At 40.2% G+C, this 16582-nt stretch overlaps 1 protein-coding gene across 2 annotated transcripts in view; it reads left to right on the forward strand.

Moving 5' to 3' along the window:
• Positions 1-15387: 15387 nt before the first annotated feature.
• The window catches only part of ccdc136a (coiled-coil domain containing 136a), a 29965-nt gene continuing 28770 nt past the window's right edge, over positions 15388-16582 (forward strand). The window contains exon 1 of one of the 2 annotated variants that reach the window (XM_081355964.1): positions 15388-15685. The gene's annotated coding sequence lies outside the window, so the exon portion shown is untranslated. The remainder of the gene's footprint in view (positions 15686-16582) is intronic. The other variant, XM_081355963.1, reaches the window with a different exon arrangement.

The following is a 16582-nucleotide window of genomic DNA, read 5'->3' on the forward strand; positions in this document are numbered from 1 at the left end:
TCTTTCAGTTAAACATGCGCCACAAGCGCGGCAGTTCATCTACAATAGACGGTGTAATGAAGCGTGTGGGTTACTACATCCAACAACCGAACATTTTAACTTACCCTCTCGTAACTTCTGCATCCTTTAGCTTGGACTACAAAATTGCAGCGAGAAATAATAATGGCGGATCGCTCGAAGTGTTGGGCTGGAAGTCAATGTCCTTATTTGGCAGTTCCGCTGCAAATACTGTTACGTGATAGTTCACAAAACGTCATAGATAACAGAAAAATCGGAACAGGTTGAACAATATGACCAAAACAGAATATAAAGATATCAACGAAGCACCTGAAGAGAATAATTTCATATTTTCTGTACTTCTAAACACTCCAAATATACAACAAAATGCATTTAAGGGCTAAAAAAGTGCATTTAGCATGATATGTCCCCTTTAAATATCAAAGATATCTTAATATCAAAACCTTAAATTTTCTCTGGACTCGATGATAAATACATGTCTGACCATTGTAACGAACCAAAAAAAACTAGAAAATTGCATTCATGACGATTTATGCTGATTTTATTTCCGTTAGACCTTTGCCTACATTGACGCTGATGCATTAAAGAGGAGGGGCTCCCCTGTTCCAAGAAACTTACATGCTTATGTCATAATCATAATCAACATAATCATCAACCATTAGCCAATTACTTCAGAATCAATTGCAAGAACTCATGACAATTATTATAGTATTTCATAGGGACTTAGGCCTTGTGTGGTTCAACAAACACATGGACATAAAAAACACTGCATCAAGTTGTATTAATCAAAAACATTGCATCTAGTTTTATTAATCAAAAACATTGCATCTAGTTTTATTAATTTGGTTTATTTAGTTCAGGACCTGCAAAAGACATTATACAGTGGGATGAGTCATAACAACATATAGAAAACATTTCACATTGCACAAGAAATTACAGAAACTTAATGAATCCCCATTGAACAAAAATAATATTACCTGAGTCTTCTGGCAAGATAATTGGCACAGAAATTGAGGGCCTGGCAAAACTCATCTCCTCTTGTGCAAGCCTTTGGCATTGCCTAATGTCTTTATGTCTTCCAAGACATATTGTTTCTTCCTTCCAGCTGCACTGTGTCCTGACTACAACTATAAACATTCTCAAACTGCTGATGTGTTGTGGCTGCAGTCTGGACAACCGAAGATGGAGGCTGAAAGGCTTAAACTGATAGTTCCTCTGAGCATGAAGGACCCGGCTCAGGTTGAGTTACCCCTACTCCTCCATTGATGTCAATATCACCACAAATCTGAAGCACTTGTTCCAAGTATTGCCAAGGCCTTTTCTTCCTCTGCTGTGAGAAGGGGAGACTCATTGGTCCCACCACCTGTTTTTTTATTTTATTTATTGCAGTCCTCTGCAGTGTCCTCTTCCTTTTTGCCAGGCTTGCAAAATCCTGCCACTTCTTGCAGACCTTCTTCCCTGATCTTTGAACACCCCTGGTCAGCCCTCCCAGATGTTTTGTTTTTCCTTAGTTGTATGGTGTCCTTTACATCTGTTGAAAATAACATCTTTGTTTCGCTCTATCTCCTCTAGAAGGACATTAATGTAATCTTTTTGAAAGGTATCTTTTCTTGTTTGTTTTTTTGTTCAGCCATTTTGTCAGTGCCTCCGCCTGCAGGTAGGTCCTTTACATAGATTTTTTGTCTTGTTGTCTTGATTTTGAATGGTCTTTATTGCTAATCCACATTCAGTGACAATTATTAGGTTAAACGTTCAGGATATGATTCCTTATAAGGTTATATTTCAACACTTCGCCAATGGACAGCAACTCTTAAGTAACACGTAGAATGCGCTCTCGCGTTAAAGGTGCCATAAGAATGACAATTAGTGGTCAAAATAGGTACTGCAGTCGAATTTAAAACATCGGAGATCGTGGTTTCTCCCGCCACCTGCTCCTCAGACTGGACGGCGCTCACAAGGGTTGCCAGTTTGAGCACACACAACAGGAACAAGCTCAATAGACAATGAAAATTGGCAACGTGCAGTATCACAGACCAAAACAATAACAAACATTAAAGCTTGGAAAATCACATTTCAAAGTAAAATAACTGGCTGTAGAAGTGTTTTTCAGAGAAACGAGTATGTGAACTTAGCATGTTTCCTCAATATATGCAAACATATTTTGGTATTTTTATGCTTTAGTAGAGTGAAAAAGTTACATACAGCACCTTTAATTATGTGGATGCTTAATGTAAAGTGCATTTTTGGGAAAAGCACGTGGAATCGCGGCAAGCGTTTCGGAACCTTGCATGTAGGGAGCACTCTTAAGAGCTAAGATACTGTACATCGTAATCGGGAAACCCGGCCCTGAGCTGTAAAAGGAATCCGACGTTTTTAATACATGTTACAAAAAAAAATTATTATGGAAAAATACATGGATCCCGTTGAAAGGTCTTCAATGAGAAGGATGGATATTCAAGGACTCCTAAAAGTGGACAGAGTTTGAGCAATCATCACCTGTAGCTTACGCACTAAGCTACAGACGCATTAACCAGCAGCACATCACATTTACCTCTCTCAGGGACCGTTTAATAACAGCAAAGCTGCGCAGATCCATAACTGATCCACTGACTGTCACAAAACCATTGCCAAATACTCTCAATTTATGAGGACTGCTAATATATTTATTTATTCATTCCAAGTACCATTATGCCACTCAGGAATCTTCAGTACTGATAAACTTATGAGTGTCATAGTGCTATTATATAAAATGTAGGGCAAACTATGTTGGTCATAGCTTTTTGCATTTCATTATTTGTTGGCATGACAACTAACAGAGAGATGACACATGGGTTATAGAGAAGAGAGGTGGTCTTTATGAATGTGGTTGTTTGCTTTAGATATTTTTTTTGTTTGTAAATTGGTGACATCATTTACTGGAAATCCTTCTACGACCTTCTCATATGGCACATAAAGGGTTTCATTTTAAAATGATAGAAAAACTGAGCAGTGTGCTAGGTAATGATACAGTGAGTAAATAGTTTTTCTTTGGTTTTAACTGTCGTACTCATCACCCGTGGTATGTGCTCTTTCCTGTCTGTGTTATAATCTCAAACTCTCCTATTTCTATTGTACGCTTTTCATTTAGTTGCTTAGCAACAATGCACTGCTAGTGGAAAGTCTGATGATAGGAATTCCTGCTTCACTTTAAAAAGGGAATAAAATATATACAAATTAAATTTATAATATTATAAGGTTAACTTCCCAAGTCAAATAGCTCATGTCTGTTTATGACACTGAAAAATATTTAGATAAAAAAAAAAAAATCTTTAGTGGTATAGCACTGCATCAAATGTACACATCCACTGCAATCCACACAGACTACACTAAGCACTAAAATTGGAGAAAGTTTCCTCAGAATATTTGCTATATAGCACATTGTGCATATTTACATAAAAAATAGACATGTCTCTGCTGAAGTACACATACAGTTTCTGAAGCTTATAGTGTGTTGTATATTTTAAACACTCCAGCTTTCACTGCTAAATTGCTCAAATTCACTCTTACAGTAGAGCAAAAGTAAATGCAGTATGCATTTCTCCAAACACAGTTTCAACAAACCCAGTGCAGGCTTCATATATTATATTCACTTATAGACACTAAATATTTGCGACACTGTTGCACTTAAAGAGTCAATGTTATTCCAGTAGCGCCATATCTAATGTACATTGTTGGTCACCTGGCAAGTTTCTAAGTAAAATGTACACAACTGTTAATTACTCATTGTCTACTGCCTGATTTCATTAAACATCCAGTGTAAGAGAACACAACTTACACAATATTCTTCTGAGACCATATACTACCACTTTATGTGAGTAGCATTTCAAAAACTTAGCTCAAAATTGTGAGCTCTTAACCGCTACAAGCGTATCAAGTCATTGCAGTTGAACATGAGAACCGCATCTGTATTTTGTTAAATTGGTCAGCTGATTCACTTAAAAAAAAAAAAAAAGGTTCTTGAATTCAACTGACTGCTCTGATCGCAGGTTACCAGTTCAATGGGATTTGGATCTTTTGGATTTGTGACGTGAAGTGACATAATGTTTCGTAAATGATGACTTTTTTATTTTGGTCAAATGAAAAATTGTAAGTTATTTTTTTTTAAAGCAATTCACAATGCCCCATGATATTTTTCTAGTATCTTCCAAATGCACTCCCACACTGGAACAGAAGATCAGTGTCCTGAAGCATTTTATATTCCCACAAGACATGTATGTTTGTGTGATGTGTTTATGTGTGTCCCCAGTCCAGTTCTACCCACCCACACACATCACATAAAAGCAGTGGATGGTTTGTTTACAAGCCCTCATCACTAGCATGTTGATCCCTATACAGAGGCTTTAGGGCTAGGTTTACTAACAGCTTGCACCAGCGCAAACCCTCTTTTGGCGTTAAAAAACTACTTTCAGGATTTACTAAAGACACGCAGTGAAAAATTCACACTGAAGAGGAGTGGGCACAGATGCAGAATTTATTGAAGGAGAGTAGATTGTGTTGGTCTTTATGGAAATGATCCGGATGCTTCTGTGTTCTTTAATGTGTGTGTCGTCAGTAGATCAAGTGCAGAACTTTACACTCCCATCAGCGCTTTTTTGGAATTTGCTCTGTTTAGTAAATCTGGCCCTTAGTCTGTAAAAATTAAAATGTCTAAAATATAGAACATTATTTAAATATATTACATGGCTCTCTGGATTATTTTATTCTTATTGGTTAACTGTGGCATTCTGTGGGAAAATATTCATTAAGAAACCCCCGGTTTCACAGACGAGGTGTAAATCTCCCAGACTAAAATACATGTTTGAGCTGTTTTAACTGAAAGCAACTTGCACTGAGATATCTTAAAATATGTCAGTTCCATTGTTTTGTCTCAAGATGCACATCAGTAATGTTTTTTTCCTTCTAAGGAATGTTTATAAAAGCTACTTAAATGTCCTAATTGAACTAAGGCCTAATCGGCTTAATCTAAGCCTTGTCTGTGAAACCAGGCCATAATTGACTGTTCACCCAGGCAACAGATTTCTTTCTCTACCGGTTTCATGTCTCTTGTAACACTGTGATCTTTTTCTTCTCACATAGTAAATAATTAAATTTATATCAATATTTAATGTCCATTTATTAATTTATTTGATGAGTAGCTGTGTAATAATTGGATCCGCTTGGCGTAGGCGTCCTGATTGACCTGTCGGTTTATTTGGTGGTTATGACTGGCGGAGTGTACGTTATCCCTTACATAATTTGTTGGTGAGAGAGAAAGAGAGAGTGAGAGGGAGGGAGCAAGGGAGCGAGGGCAAGAGTGTGTCAATGTTTCTCTCTTCTTTCCGTGTGCTCTTTTTCTGCGGTTATCATGGACATGGAATCATCATATCAGCAGGTAAAGAATCTGTTCCTCTGTGTAGATTGTGTAGAAGGTTATACTGCAGCTTCTGCTGAATGTTGTGGTGTGTGGATGATTTAATTGCACTGTCTTTTTTTAGTCTGAATTCTGATTTTGTTGTTCTGTCAGTAGTTTGTTCTGTTTTTTTTTTGTTTTGTTTTTTTACCCAATGTCAAATATTTTTCATTAACAGTTACATAAAACTAATAAAGGAACCCAATTGCATTTTTTTTTTTTTACAGTATTACGAGTATTAGTAGAATGTAAGTAAACAATTTTGCTGAAGTAAATGTATCTTTTTTCAAAGATGTTTCATTAGTTGTACTGGAAGATAAGGTGAAAATACAGATAAAGTTTTATATATCACAAACATTTATATTTGTTGCTAGTAAAAATTCTCATTTATGTAAATCATTGAGATTTTGCCAGTTGAATGAATTAGCTGGATCTAGAGCTGAGATGAACAAGAAGTAGTTTGCCATTTTGATGGTGTGATGAAAATACACAAAATGAAAATGTGCTTATACTGAATTCTAGCAAGGTTTGGTCACCAATATTCATAACAGAACTGATCCATTAAGTGAAGAAGCGCAACCAAAAGTACACTTTATTAAGTGGACAGGTAAAGGTAAATCCTGTCAATTCACCACTTTTAAAGCTCTCATATGCAGTATTAAGAGTACTGCATGATGAAATGTGAAAATTAAAAGTGTTGAATTTAATCTTTACCATTAAACTGATAACGCATTCGTTGTTTATCATTCATGTGTTGATTTGTAATAGAACTGAATCTCTGGTGAAAATGCAGATGGTATCACAAACAAACCCTTTATTTTCATTAGTGGTCTATGAAACAGATATATATTCTCTTTTCCATTAATGTGTTTTCTTTGATCCTCCTCCATATTCACTGCCTCATTTCACCCCTTTCACTCCATTTTTTCAAAGAGTTCTCTCTTTCGCCCACACAGCACATTGTTGTACCAGCCAATTCGCAAGCACCCACACACACTCTCGCCCACCAACACCCATCCACCACACTAATGCAGTGATGCTCTGAGCCCACACACATTAACACCAAAGCACAATAATGCAAAAGAGCAAAGATGCCTTCAGCACTGATGAGCTCTTCTTGAACTCGTGTACACAGAGAGAGAGAGAATCCAGAATAAACCAGTATGAATTCCATATTTTTTCCAGGCTGGTTAGAGCTTGCACTATCCATTGCATTTCCATCTAAAAGTTGCAAATTGAACTTCTGTGCAGTCATAAAAGACAGTTCTATGCTCATGTTTTCTTATTGGATCAAATTTTTATCAGACTCAAACAAGTACATACATTTTTTATGCACGTTTATAGAATTTATGACCATCTTGGAATTTCCATCCAGCAGTTTGTATGCGATATTCCAAAATGTGTCCAAAAATAGGTGGATGGAAACATAGCTAGTGTCAAGCTGTTCTTAAACGAAACTAAGCTGCTGTATCTGGTTCACCAGTACTTCCAATCCCCATGCTGGGAACCAGAAACCAGGAAACCATGTTGGTGCCAGCATGCAAAACATACCTTATGCTGGTGATCAGCAATTCAGAATTTTTCATCTAGTGCTTTTAAGAGTTGGTGGTGGTGCACAGTGGGCATTGGGACATGGGCATTTGAGCAGTGGTGGATCTGGCCTTCAGTCTTGGAGTTGTGGTGGACCCAATCCTGAATCGGGGAGCAGTAGCCTTTGTGCAGTGGCAGACCTGGATCAAGGCCTTTTAGGCCAATGCGAAAAAAAGACCATAGAGTAATTGCAAGGCTGTGAAAGAATAGGACCAAGAGACTGTGGCAGGGCATGGAGCATGACCGGTTGTGACAGGGCACGAAAGACCGGACCATAAGTCTATTGTTGCTTTTGACGTGACACTCTCATCCAGTGACGATAGGATGTCAGTAGATGTCAGGATTTCCATATCCACAAACAGCTTAATGTTTGGCAATATTGCCTCTAATAATCTTGTTGCAATCTAGTACAAAAGTTGCAGTAAACTTTAGGTGTCTTAAAGTGCCTGATGTGACCTGAGTACTAACGCTTGACTAATCTGCTGCTCTCTCCTTGGCACCTCACTTCTAACTACTGCTAGGTGAGCTACGGAAGTAATATGGCAAAGTAAGTGCAGTTGTGGAGGGCCGTTCAAATTAAATGTCTATCATAGTGTGATGTCACAATGTGTAGAAAGAAGATTTTTTTCTTTTCTTTTTTGCAGTAAGGAGGAATTTATGAGTTCTAAAACTTACTTATAAGAATACAACGACGTCCTATAGGCCTATGTCAAAATATATATTTTTTATTCCTTACATCATGACTTCTTAATGGAACAATTAAGGAACCAGAAACATTAAGATAAATTACAACCAAACACAGAACTGTTGAAATCTGTTTAAAAGAATTTAAAAAGATTTTAACTCTTAAAAATATTTCCATCCCTAGACCTCATGTCTGATCTAGGTTCTGCAGGTTGAACAACGCAACGCAATAAGCAAAAAAGCAGACAAAGTATTCAATTGCACAGACAATTAAATTAAACAAATCAGAGAATTAAAACTGATCAAACACCTAGGTAAGAAAATAGATAGACAGATTAATGTAGTTCATTCATCTATACAGCAGCACTGGAGAAAACAGTGATGTCATCGTCCAGCTCAGTATCAATAATATTGTTGAATATTAAAATGAATTGATGTGAGTGACAGCTTTTTAGTGATTCTAAAGGGAACAAAGTTTGTGTGCGTTCTATATATAATTCATTTAGATTTTTAATAAAAGTTTTGTCTTTATTGTAACTGAGATGACCAACAGGCACTTACATACTGCAAAGTTTCAGGAGTGGCATTCACATGTGCTTCACTAGAGCACCATCACTAATTTCAGAAGCACCTTTAGTGATGTGATTCTGGAACTGGGCTTCCTTCAGTGATTCCTTATGTCAGCGGTTCCCAGTCCTGGTCCTGGAGTACTCCCAGCACTGCCCAGTTTAGATGTCTCCCTAATAAATAATACCTTACTCAACCCATCAGCTCGTTAGTAAAGACTCCAAGACCTCAGATGGATGTGTCAGATAAGAGAAACATCCAAAATGTGCAGTGTTGGGGGTGCCCCAGGACCAGGTTTGGGAACCACTGCCTTATGTCATGACTTCTTTAATGGAACCTAATGAACCAGAACATTTAGAGGAACTTAGAACCAGAATCCAGAACTGTTAACTGTTGATTCAATTAAAAGAAAAAGTGCCCTATAGTTGCTTCAGTAAAAGAAAAAGACAGTGCTCAGTTTTCCTGGGGGCCATTGGCAGTACTGGGGCAGTTTTATGGGGGATGTTGCAGCCTTAGTCAAGTCAAGTCATCTTCATTTATATAGCGCTTTTAACAATGTAGATTGTCTCAAAGCAGCTTTACAGAGACAAGCGTATAATTTAAGGTAACAGAGATTGTTTCGGCTTTACAGCAGAGTTAAGTTATTTCCATCTAAAGTTAGTTTTAATTGATTTGCTTCCGTCGCAATGATCATTTGTTATTAAATTAGGGGCCGCTAAGACGACACCATTCCCTCTACACAGACTTTAAACGCGAACCTGTAAGAAACGCTGATGGCGTTCACATGCGCATTTAGAATGGGTTCTATAGTTATGTGCGTTTGAATATACGCAGGTTTGGAATTCCCTACAAGCCAAGCCTAAACAAAATACTTGTCTTTCCTTATAAATTTTGATAAGGAATTTTATTTTTTTTGTTGCTTTGGGGTAGGACCGCGAGACGAATTTTCCCGACAACGCCTTATCTGTAGAGTGGTAGTGGGATCCTCCATAGGGAGAGACTAGTTGGCACTTCAGCACTGCGTTGTCATCGGTCCAGGCGAAGGTCCTTCGTCAGATCTGGATACGGCCTGGATCCGGCAGGCTGCAGGAAAACCTCGGGATAAACACAGACACTAAAATTAGCGTAGATGCCATTCTTCTCATGATGTAACGAATACATCAGGATTTTTGGGAAGTGTTCCCGGTTCCGGCTGACCTACTATATGCAGCCTAACATTAAATTATAGAAGTCTATAATGTATTATGTGAAAGCTAGGTCAAAGAGATGTGTCTTTAATCTGGCTTTGAACTGACAGAGTGTGTCTGCTTCCCAGACAATGGTAGGAAGACTGTTCCAGAGTTTTGGTGCTAAATAGGAAAAGGATCTACCGCCAGCAGTCGATTTTGATATTCTAGGTATTATCAACTGGCCGGAATTTTGCGATCGTAATAGACGTGACGGACTATAATGCGTTAAGAGCTCGCTCAAGTACTGCGGAGCTAAACCATTTAGTGCTTTGTAAGTAATCAGCAATATTTTAAAATTGATGCGATGTTTAATAGGGAGCCAATGCAGTTTTGACAGAACTGGGCTAATATGGTCATACTTCCTGGTTCTAGTAAGAACTCGAGCTGCTGCGTTTTGAACCAGCTGTAGTTTGTTTATTAAGCGTGCAGGGCAACCACCCAGTAGAGCATTACAATAATCTAGCCTTGAGGTCATGAACGCATGAACTAATTGTTCCGCATTTGTCAATGAGAGCATATGGCGTAATTTAGATATATTTTTAAGATGGAAAAATGCAATTTTACAGATACTAGACACGTGACTTTCAAATGAAAGATTGGTATCAAAGAGCACACCCAGGTTCATAACCGACGACGAAGACTTAACAGAGCAGCCATCAAGTGTTAGACAGTATTCTAGGTTATTACGTGAGGAAGTTTTTTGTCCAATAATTAGAAACTCTGTTTTTTCAGAATTTAGAAGTAGGAAATTACAAGTCATCCAATTTTTTATATCCGCTATGCATTCCGTTAATTTTGTGAATTGATAAGTTTCGTTAGGTTTTGAAGAAATATAGAGCTGAGTATCATCGGCATAACAGTGAAAGCTAATTCCATGTTTCCTAATGATATCTCCTAAGGGTAGCATGTACAGAGTGAACAGCAGCGGTCCTAGTACTGAGCCTTGTGGTACGCCATACTGAACTTGTGATCGATGAGACATCTCATCATTTACTGCTACAAACTGATAACGGTCAGATAAGTATGATTTAAACCATGCTAGTGCATTTCCCGTAATGCCAACATAATGTTCTAATCTATTTAAAAGAACGTTGTGGTCGATGGTGTCAAATGCAGCACTAAGATCGAGTAACACTAATAGAGAGATACAACCACGATCGGATGATAAGAGCAAATCATTTGTGACTCTAACGAGAGCTGTTTCGGTACTATGGTACGGTCTAAATCCTGACTGGAAATCCTCGCAGATATCATTTCTTTCAAGAAAGGAACACAGTTGTGAGGATACTGCCTTTTCTAATATCTTTGACAGAAAAGGTAGATTCGAGATCGGCCTGTAATTGACTAATTCTGAAGGATCAAGTTGCGTTTTTTTAACAAGCGGTTTAATCATAGCCAGCTTAAAGTTTTTTGGTACGTATCCTAGAGACAAAGACGAATTAATGATATTAAGAAGAGGATCTATGACCTCTGGAAGTATTTCTTTCAGTAGCTTAGTCGGTATAGGGTCTAACATACATGTTGTAGATTTAGATGATTTAATGAGTTTAGTAAATTCTTCCTCTCCTATAGCAACGAATGAATCAAATTTTTCTTCAGGGAGACTACAATGCACTGCCTGATGTGATACTGTAGTAGACGGTTGCATAGTTATAATTTTGTCCCTGATATTATCAATCTTATAAGTGAAGAAGTTCATAAAGTTATCCTTACCAAGCATAAGTGGCAACTTCTTGGACAAGGTTGGCCAGATACTACTGTTTGTTTCATTCTTAACTTCTTTTCAATAGCTTACCCTCTAAAGGACCTGACAAAGAAGTGACAGGACGAGAGAGTGGTGTTGACGGGTTCTGAAAGAGGCAAAAATAGAGGCGGTTCTACATGCCTCAAAATTTCAACAGACCCTTCATCTTTCGGACGGACTCATCAGAAATTGGACTTGGGGCTGTTCTTTCACAGACAATACAAGGTAAGGAGAATCCTGTGATTATTATTAGCCATAAGTTGTCACCTGCAGCAATGCAGTTACAATAGAAAGATGTATTGACCTTTAAATGTACTGTCCTGGAGCCATGATATTACTTGTTAGTTAAGTGGGCAGTGAAAGCAAATGGGCAATGCTTATTGCCTATAATGCCCAGAGTAGATCACTGTCCATCGATGAGTGCATCCTCACCTCCAGCTATTCTGGAGGGAGGGCAGCCAAAGAGAAAGGAGTTACATCATTTTACTGCGACTACCTTTATTTAAGCTGTAGAGAGAGCGCGGCGTGTGAGACAGTGGGTCACATAATCTCATTGTGACTCAAATCACTGTTGAATCTGTAATCTGTGAAATCTCTGGCTCTGCGCAGCTGAAAGCGCTCATCTTGTCTGCCGTGAGCAACTTCCTGTTCATGCAGGGCTAGTGGAGGAGGCAGTCTCACTGATAATATCTGTGTCAAATCCCTCTACATCTAGCTCCTCCGAACTAGATGTGGCCAATAACATGCGCAAGAAGAGAGCCGCAGAGCGGGCTTCCTGACCCGGCATGAGAGCAATGGAATTTCATTTGATTTCAAGAACATTTTTATTAAACATGGACCTTTTTTAAACAATCTTGTTTCTGCCATTGTAGGCTCATTTAGTAAATGTTAGCAATTAATTTAGACAAGTGCAAACTGCATGTTGGTAATATGCCAGTACAGATGTACCTGCTCGTTCAGAGTTGCCTAGAAGTTGTGCAAGTGTTGCAAAAGTTACAAAAAATGTTGTGCACACCGCCACACGAAATGGGGTCTCGCAAATGTGCGCGACCACCCACATTGCAATGACACACTTTTCATGCTCATGTGGACGCGAATATAAACCAGGCTTCAGACAGCGCGGGAATACTGAATTGAGTTCTCTTTCATGTCTTCTTGCACTTAAACAGACAAATTTACACAATTAAAAAAAAAAAAAAAAAACTCCTGGTGAGTATCCTAGTAAACACAGTCAGTTATGTCTTAAGTGAACGTAAACTGTTGGGAAAGAAAACGTTTTCAGGCTGCGTGAATGGAGGACTCGAAACCAGAGGGTTCGTGCAACAGTTTATTAGACACTTTTGGGAATAAACAACATCCAAAGTGTAGTGACACACACAGACAAAAGGGATGTGTGAGAGAGCTCCAGCTCCAGAGCCGTCCACACAGCATAGATACAACAGCACATGAGACGAGGCACACAAAAATCTACTGACAACAAGAGGCAGACACAGCAGAGAATATAAGGGAAAAGGGAACAAGCGACAGGTGAGGGCAATCAGCTCGTGATCTGCACACATCCGCATTGCAAAATCAGCACTGATTGCCCAGGTCACGAGCTGCAGAAAATGACAGGACAACACAGACAACAGGGAAGCCGAAGAAGCAACCTGGAGAGGTCTGGTGCTGAAGGGGGGAGCAAATGGCGGGCTTGATCTTAGAGATCTTGATCTTTACTAGACTGAGCACCTTGGTGATGGAAAACAGTCTAATAAATTTGGGACCCAGTTTATGTGAAGGAAGTTTAAGAGGAATGTCCTGGGAAGATAACCAGACCTTCTGAAAACTGTGATGGTCTGCCGACACCTTGTCTCTGTCACAGTCCGAGTGAGGGCTTCTCTTGCGATCCTCCACGTATGGAGGCCTCTCTGAAAAAAAGAGCGCGCTGACGGAACAACGCATTGGATTCTTGGGAGGGGAATAATGGTGGCTGGTAGCCTAAATAGCACTGGAAGGGAGACAAACATGTAGACAAGACCAGGAGGGAGTTATGCGCGTCCTCAACCATGGTTAATCTGGAACTCCAAGATGATGGTTCTGCAGACACCACAGCGCAATACCCTCTCCAGATACTGGTTAGCTTGGCCTGACCGTTAGTCTGCGGGTGATACCCAGATGAAAGACTCACAGTCGCCCCAGCTGTTGACAGAAATCTACCCAAAACTTAGATACAAATTGAGGGCCCCTGTCAGAGACTACGTTCACAGGGAGGCCGTGATTATGCAAAATGTGATCCAAGACAAGAGTCGCTGTCTCCCTCGCTGAAGGCAATCTGGGGAGGGGAATAAAATGGGCCACCTTCCAGAACCTGTTCACCACAGTGAGGACTACCATGTTGCCGCTAGACAGGGGTAGGCCTGTGATGAAATCCACAGCTATTTGTGACCATGGCCTCGAAGGGACTGGCAGTGGCTGGAGTAGGCCTGCCTGGGGTCGATTGGCGCTCTTGCTCACAGCACAAACCGTACAGGCCGATACGAACTGACGAGAGTCCCGAGCCATGGACGGCCACCAAAACCGCTGCTTGATTAAACTGCAAGTCGTTACTGGATGGTGAGCTAGTACGGATCAGTGGCCCCACTGTAGGACGCTAGTTCGGACCGATTTGAGCACAAACAACAGGCTCTCAGGATGCTATATATCCGTATCTGTTACATTGCACAGAGCCCAGTGTGTTGTGCTTACCATTCTTGGACCCCGGGTGGGAGGAGATGTTGAAATTGAACTGACCGAAAAACAGTTGAGCTTGTCGAGAATTTAGCCGTTAAGCGGTGCGGATGTACTTTTTATGCGGATGCAATTTTTATGATCGGCCCAAACGAGAAAAGGGACCTCCGTGCCACTCCTCCAGCACCAACTTAACAGCCAGTAACTCCCTATTCCCGATGTAGTAATTCTGCTCCTAGGGGGTTAAATTATGAGTAAAAAGGCGCAGGGATTCTTTAATTTTGTAAACGCAGCCTGGGCCTGCAGCGACCGACAGAAGCGTTTTCGAATGGAGGTGAGATCAGTTAGAGGAAGGGTGACCTGGCTAAAATTCTGAATGAACCGCTTGTAAAAATGGGCAAACCTCAGAAATCGCTGGATAGCTCTACAACTATCTGGGATGGGCCAATCAGCAACCGCTTTTACATTGGCGGAGACCCTTGGGTGAAAGAATAAATCCCAGGAACGGAACCGACCGTGTGTGAAACTTGCACTTTTCTACCTTGGTGAATAAACGATTCTCAAGCAGCCGCTGGAACACTCTTCTGACATGCTTGACATGGTTGCGCTCGTTCTGGGAGAAGATCAGGATGTCGTTGAGGTAAACAAATACAAACCGGTCGACCATTTCTCTGAGCACGTCATTGGCGAGTGCCTGGAAGACCGCCAGGGAGTTTGAAAGCCCAAAAGGCATAACCAAATGTTCAAAATGCCCTGTGGGGGCGTTAAAGGCGGTCTCCCATTCGTCCCATTCAAGCCCTGATAATCTATACAGAGACGCAGTGATCCATCTTTCTTCTCGACAAAGAAGAACCCTGCCCCAACTGGAGAGGAGGAGGGCCGTGAGAATACCTGAGAATCATGAATACACTTCTCCATGGCCTCCCTCTCAGGCCCAGAAAGAAAGTAAAGGCACCCCCTAGGCGGAGAAGTGTCAGGCTACAGCTCTATCGCACAGGGCAGTGCAGAGGAAGAGATGAAGCTCGGAACTTACTGAAAACCGCTCTCAAGTCATGGTAAGCCTCCGGTACACTCACCAGGCTCACCGGCTCCTCCAACAACACCTCCAGAACAGGACATTACAGGAGAAAATGCAGGACCCAAACACTAATCTTCTCAGCATGGTTGCCCAAAATATGTGAATGGCTAATCCTAGTGAGATGGGTGCTGCAGAGAGTCCTGGCTGAAATGGGCTCGGCCAGTGGAACAGGCAGAACACCTAAGCATGCAGCCAGCTCGGTGTTCATAAAATCCCCCTACGCTCCAGAATAGATGAAAGCTTACACCTGATAAGCAGCCCCATTAAAGGTCTGGAGGACGGAATGACCACATGACCGCGGATTCCTTCCATGACGTAGCGAGCGTGTGAAACTCGATAGAGTAGTCAGAAACAGACCGACCTCCCTGTTGCAGCAATGATAAAGCCTGCGCTACCTCTGTCCCCAGAGAGGAGCGGTCGAAAACTTGCGGAGCTCCTCCGAAAAAATCTTGTAACGAGCTTCAACATTCATGTCCATTGTCCCACATGGCCATTCCCCAGTCTCTCGCTTGCCTGATCAGAAGCGTGATGGTGAAGGCCACTTTAGATTGCTCTGTGGGAGAACAGGAGGGCTGGAGTGAAAAAGTAACTTCCATCTCAGAGAACTTGCACTACAGCTTCTTCCATTAAGGAGTCTTAGAGTAAGTGTTTGAGTCTTCTTCTTCAGCCTCTCTTTTGACTTTATCTTTAAGCCAGCAAAGATTTGTAGTATTTTTTTGCTATAGTAATGTGTCTTTTAGCTGTAATTTGATTGTGTTGTACACTTGAATGCCAGCATGACATGATGGTTTAAATGATCTCTGCTTATGATGTTTGTAAATTGTAAATTGACAGTACAGATGTTTTCTGCAAACGCTTTGGTGCAAAGCATGTTTTTTATTACCAAAAAGATTATTTTTTATTTTTTATTTTTTATTGTGACATAAGGGAACAGAAGATGTGAATCACTTCTTCCTTTTTAATTTTGTCAATCTAAATTAGTTGTGTCTGCTTTTATCTTGTTCTCGTCCTCAGCTTTGGTGCTCAAAGGGTATTTGATGTGGTGCTGTGGGTTACTGTGAACATGAGGAGCTGCTTCAAAAAAATCATGGAGGGGGTGGCATAGATTATTCATAGACGCCTACACTGCTACACAAATACAAGACATGAACAAACATTAGACGCGCACATTTTTATTTTATTTTTAGAATAAAAAAAGCATTTTCTTTATTTTATGAAGCAATCTTCCAACCGAGGAGGCATTGTCAGATTTAGCTCCCTTTGGTAGTCAGTTTTGTCCCCAAACCATAACATGGACACATATACACATCTGTTTGCCAAAGTAATACCAAGGTCAGGAGATGCATGAAAAGGTAGATCTGCTCTGATGCTGTTACATATAAATATGTTTCAGAAATTCAAGATAATTTCACAAAGGCCGAGAAAACAGCATTTTTATCACTGTACTTCAGGCGTAAAAATATGTCATTGAAGATTGCTGTAATAAATGAAACCTGATTTTATGTATAAATTTAAAATACTGTGAAAAGTTCCCTGAA

Source organism: Scardinius erythrophthalmus (genome assembly GCF_964197995.2).
Source record: "Scardinius erythrophthalmus genome assembly, chromosome: 24".
NCBI classification, from domain to species: Eukaryota; Metazoa; Chordata; class Actinopteri; order Cypriniformes; family Leuciscidae; genus Scardinius; species Scardinius erythrophthalmus.